The sequence below is a fragment of the Hevea brasiliensis genome, chromosome 8 (genome assembly GCF_030052815.1).
Source record: "Hevea brasiliensis isolate MT/VB/25A 57/8 chromosome 8, ASM3005281v1, whole genome shotgun sequence".
Taxonomy (NCBI): Eukaryota; Viridiplantae; Streptophyta; class Magnoliopsida; order Malpighiales; family Euphorbiaceae; genus Hevea; species Hevea brasiliensis.
Genome location: NC_079500.1, coordinates 60,066,350 through 60,072,873, shown reverse-complemented (window position 1 = coordinate 60,072,873; position 6,524 = coordinate 60,066,350).

Below are 6,524 nucleotides of genomic sequence, written 5' to 3'. Positions count from 1 at the left end.
TTTGACAAACTCAATTCAACATTAAATTTTCAATATTTTCAAAGATAAACTATAAAATGACTGAGTAGTTCAAAAGATGAGATTAAGAGAAATATATTAGAACGTTAGTTTACAACTGCTTAAGACCAAGTACAATATATACATACAGTTCACATAGATTACAACAAAAATTACAAAAATATGGTATACTCAATATACCCAACAGAATCCCAAAATGTAGCACAAACAGCCTATTCTGCTGCTCTGTCTATCTGTTTACCTGCGATAGCAATAAAAAAGCTATCGCTGAGCCAATGTCTCAGTGGTGCACAACATTAAGAAAATGTAATTTAAAACCATAAACCATAAATCATATAAACTATCGATACTTAAAATCATAGTTAAATTCAAAAGACAGAAAATGTCATAAAGAATTAAACTCCATTTCACAATGTCTTAATGAATATCAATAAATCACACACACTGCTTAATCATGATTCCAAAGTCCAATTTGTCCTAAAAGCAGATGGCTAGTGAGGAATAACATAGCTAGCTAGCAATTATATGAGTACTCATCCTATTCGTCCTCAACTGGCACACACCTCAACACTTGAGCTAGAGAGGGAATTCAAAGCCAATTTGTCCCACTAGACAAGCTAGCGAGGAATTCAACCAAATATACATGATAGCTGTGGTTTCAAACCATTTGCAATATTTTTCAAGCAATAAGTATCCATCAAATTTCTATTCAAACAATTTTTCACAATTTAAACAATAACATACAAATTGTCATAATTTATTTCAATTGAAAATTCAAAAGAAATAACTGTTGTGCACAAACCTCTGATGAGTAGTGTATTGGCCTTGACTAAATGTTTCTTTCCCCTTCCCTGAGTCTTTGCTAACTGAAACACACAATTTAAAGTGCTTCAGTACTCAGTTAAATTATCTCTAACAATAAGGTTCAATTATTAAATTTATTTAATACTATTGCTTTCATTAGTCAACCTATAATGTTGACCTTTGATGCACTCAAAGTGAGTCAATTCTAATGTTACCAATATGTCACATTTTATAGTCCTTTAGTGTTGGTATATGTTACCAATTTCATTTACAAGTGAATTGCATTTTATTGTAATTTATCAGATTTTGGTATGCTGTTTTGACCTAGCTGAATGACCTAGTTTCCTCAGTTTTTGGGTTCTAGTCTGAATTAAAAACTTGTAGGTCTATGTCTTATTGAACTTTTGCTACAAATTTCAGGTCATTTGGAGTTTACTAGACCAGGTTATGGTCATTTTACCAATGCTGGACAGGTTGCACTTAAAATGGCAAACTTAGATCATTTTTAGGTCATTTCCGATTCTAGCAGTTTTTATACCCGAATTTGTGCAAGCATTTTGACTTGGTTATGGTCATTTCTTGGTTTTGTCGTCTCTACAAAAGATGTAGCCCTATGTCTAAGCTTTCCAACCATATAAATTTCAGGTCATTTGGACCTATTTTGAGTGAGTTATGGCCAAAATACTGACTACTGTTTAAATAGTCAATTTTCAGGTTTGCAAAGTCACTGATCCGAATTTGGTCAATTCTCATGTCACTTTTTGGACAGAATTTAGGTGGGCTTTCTCCATGAAAGTTGGCACATTTTGTGTCTAATTTGACCTCCTATTGGCCTCATACCAATTGAAGTCACACACTTAGGGTTATAGGCTTATTTGCATATTGCCCTTTACATGTCTCTCAAACACCAAACCAATCACACATTCACCAACTATATCTTCACTTCCCAAACAATTCTGCACTTGTACCATAGCATACCCATTCATTAGTTTACATTATAGTAACTTTGGGTAGAATACAATGACCTTACATACACCAAATACAACTCCTAATTTACAATATCCAATTCTAAACAATTTTTCCACATAATACTCCTAACCAATACATATAATTTCCACTATCAAATTACATACATTATCACTACTATTTCATATACATGTACTGCCACTTTTTGTACCATAATTTAACAACTTTTTATGATTTTAAACATTACCAATCATCACCATGAGGCTGCCCAAGTAATACATATACATGAAGCTTCCATTTTAACTTTTCAAACTTACAATTCAAACTTTATACATGGTAAATCACTCCTATACATATAAACACTTAAATCAACACCTCAAACTACCATTTACATGTAAAAACAAGCTAAACATATTGAACTTCCATGGCTGCTAAAATGGAACATCACTCTAACTCATCAAACCTCAACATTTCTTCCATAAATCAACTCACCACAACACCCACACATGCTTTAACAAAGAAAGGATGAAGAAATGGTTACTTACCTCTTATGGACTTCCTCACAACTCTACTAAATCCCTTCTTTCTTGTTCCCTATGTACTGCCCAAGTTGTGGTGATCACTTTTAATGAAGAAATCCTAACCATTGGAAGCTTGGATCATGGATGCATGGAGGACTTCAAGGTGCGGCCATGGAGTTCCATGGAGGATTAGTTTCGGCTGGATGGTGAGAGGTTAAAGATGAGGTTGTTTTCTGTCCAAGAAGGCTTATACATGGCCACTTAAGCATGGTTAGTGGAGCACTAACCTTGCTTAATTATTTATATAATTCAAAGTAAATTTTGCAATTATGCCACCAACTTCCACTATTTTTATTATATACCACAATTTTAGTTTTCATGACATTTTCAAAGTTTAATATAATTTATTTTTAATGGACATTTAGGTCAAAAGGCAACTCGGGGTGTCATATGACCAAAATGCCCTTATTCGGGTTGTATTCCTGATTTTTCAATAACACTAATTTTTGTCGGTTTCTCAATTTCTCGTTTTCTTTGTACTAATTAATTAATTTTTCTTAGACATTTCTAATGTCAATTATACTTCAATAAGTCTTTAATTATGTCTCGAAGCTAAATTCTGAGGGTTTCCCATAGTCTTGGGGTCGGCTATTGCTTGTGCCATAACTTCCTCGTGCGGTTACCCATCGTGCGGTGCTGGCTCGTTTAACTTAGTTTCATTTTCTCTCTTTTATTTTTCCTTAATTTTTCTTGTATTTTCTTTTATTGTATTTCATTATTTTATGTCTCCTCACTAACATTTAAGTATAGTTCCAGGCATTCTATCTGTCCGGACAGACACTGGTCATCGGAATAGTAGAATGAACTACCGAATATAGGGGTGTTACAAACACTTAGCATGCGTTAAGATCACAAGAAATTAAATCAAGGAACAAATCTCAAATCCAATAAATAAAACTTAATGTTCATCCATAATAATGATTACAAGCATTACTCTCCCAAGTCCAGAATATGAAAACTACTCACTCATGGTGAGTTCAGCAAACATCATGATAAACAAAAAAAAGACAGTAAAAAGAAATAATCTAGAAGAAATAAAGCGATAAACATCCATCTAAGGAAATGGAATGAAAGAACTGAAGAGGGTTTGTAGCTTTGATCTTATGGAACTTCGGCTGGAAAACTCCTTTTGATACTGATATTCTTCTCCTCAAAACAGCTGGTGAGACTTTAGAGGCGAATCCTCTTTGAAACTCCTAAACAGTGCTGTCAAAAGATAAAAAAGATTCTTCCCTTATCTTTTTTTTTTTTTTTATGTTTTCTGCTTCTATTTATAATGGCTGCTCTAGGGTTAGGTCTTTTTAAGTCCAAAAAGCTTTAGGAGTCTAATTTGAATCAGAAAACAAGAGCGGGAATTCAGGTTCTAAAACTGGTTATCGCATAGTACACGGCCCGTGTGTCACTACACGACCCCGGGTAGTGTAACTTACTGGAGCGAATTTGCAAAGTCATGCATTGGCATAGAGACTTACACGAGCCTGCATTGGCTACACGGCCTGGTTACACGAGCCGTGTACTTTTATTCTCAAAAAGTTCTTCAAGCTTGTGCCTAGCAGAGACTTACACGGGTCTATGCCAATTACACGCGTCCAGTTACACGACCCGTGTACTTTTGTTTCTCCATTGGCTCTCTGGCTTTCTTCCAGCAGAAGGTTACACGGGTCTGTGGCTTTGCTTACATGACTCGTGTACTTTGTCTCAGTAGCAATTCTAAATCTTTTGATCCCTCCAAGCTTTCCTTTTCACTTATATGCTCTGTGACTTCACTAAAACACCTGAAATGATGCAAAAAACATGGAATTAAGATCTTGACAATAGAAATTAAAAAAATTAATGAAATCAACTACTATGCATGAGATTACTTACCTAAATGTCATGAGATAGTATACAATTGTACTTAAAAACATCTATACAATTCAGGTGTATCATCACACATTCTCATGAAACCATTTTTCATCACTTAAAAGTAATAAACCTAAAGTTCCATGGCTGCCAAAAATTCAAGGGTTCTTTCCTCAAGATTTCCTTTTTATTTTCATGATATTTATACTTGGCTAAACATATATAAAGAGAAGAAGAGGGATTAGTGCACTAACCCTTTTTGTAACTTGTTAAACTACACTTTCTTTGCTTCTTATGGGTATCTATGGCTTCCTTATGGAGTAGGGAGTAATTTTTGTGAAGTGAGCTATGGGTTTTGATGGGTAAAAGCTTGGGAAATCAAGCTTGAAGCTTGACAACAATGGAGGGAAGAGGGAGCTTGCAGCCGGCCATGGGAGAGAAAGAGAGAGAGAGAAGAAAGGGTGGAGAAGAAAGGGTTTGGTGGGAGTTTGTCTTGTAGTGTCTATTTATATTTATTCTAATTTTTGTACCTTAATTTTTAAATTTTTCCTAAGCTTTTTCTTTTCTTTTCTTTTCTTTTCCTTTCTTTTCTTTTCTTTTCTTTTCTCTTCTCATTTTCTTAATTTATTTCATAAATTTTAATTTATGTTAATTATTTTATTCCTTAAATTTTAATTTGAAATTTAGGTCAAAATTCTCCTATGGGGGTGAAATGACCAAAATACCCTTCATGGTGCATATTGGGTTATTTCCTCTAAATTTTTTGTATATTTTCTTAACATTTATTTCTTCAATTTATGCCTCCCCACTATAGTTTAAGTATAGTTCTAGACATTCTAACTGTCCGAACAAACATTAGTCGTCGAAATAGTAAATTGTACGGACTACCTATGGTGAGGGCGTTACACAAGCATGACACAATAAAGATTTATAATTTAATTTAATTAATTGTGGATAATTATCAATAGCATAAAATGAAAATTAAAAAGAGAAAATTTAGTCTTCTTCTACCCAACTTTGCCGTCCCACTTTCTCTCTCTCACTTTCTTAAATTTCTTCCATTTCTACTCAAAATTCAAGCTTAAATCCTCACTTCCCTCCATAAAACTTCTCCCAAATTAGTAGAAAACCTTAAGTTGAGCCTTGATTTGAAGATTTGAAGAAAGAAAGAGAAGAAAGAGAGAAGGAATTTCATGCTTTGAAGAGCTCCACTTCTCTCTCTTAGTTAAATTGAGTTATACTTATGGTAATGGAATTGAATAAATAGAAATTAGCTTAAAAATTGAAAAACAAATCATACATGGACTCAAGCCATGAATTTCGGCCAGCCTAGGAAGAAGTGGAATTTGAGGTGAATTGATGGAATTAAATGTGTATAAAAAATTAAATAAGTAAATGTAATTGGTATACTTGAAACTGCATGGATTAGTAAGATGGCAAATTGGGGTTTATGGAAATTAGGAGAAATTGGGAATTTTTTAGAATTGTTGACTAATTGATATGTTGCTACTTAAATTTGGTCAATTAGTGTGTGTATAATTGTGACTTGTTGAATGGAATTGAAAGAATTGATAATTGTTGAAGTATTGAATTCTGGACTAATGAGTCCAACTAGGTTTGTCACACCTTACCCCTCCGTAAGGCATAACATGATCTCATAGAATACTTAATGAACTACCGAACTTCACCTACCGATAACCCATTAAGTACCCTACAAGAGATTTTAAAATGATTTTCTTACATTTTGGAAGTGGTGAGCATTTTAGTGAGAATTAAAAACCATTTATTCAAAGATTAAATACTAATAAAAATTTTGTCTATTTTAAATCTTGCCGTAAATTTTATAAAAATTTTGACAGAGTTCCGTTTGTAATTGGAGAAAGCAGTTCTTCAAATACCAAAAAAAAAGCACTTCCAAAAACATTTCACAACTCCCAACCTTTAATAACTCAATCAACTCAGTTTAGTCAAACAATTTCATAAACACAGTGTTGCCAAAGTCATACACAACTTAAGCCATGACACAAAATTTCCGATCAATGCCGCATTGTACACCACGACAAAGCAATCTACAACCCCATTAATCGAAATCAATGAGGGAGGTGGCTAGCTAGCTAATGAGTACTCATCCGATCTCAACCTCAACTGGCAAGCCAGAGAGGGAGGAAAATAAACGATCTCAACCCCATAAATGGAGGAGGAATAATGTGATATTGTCATGCTAAGTGTGAACATAAAATCAATTCAAAACAATTTATGCAAATAATTTATTGGAAATCTGGTAAATTTTCAAAGTCATATTCACAATCATAA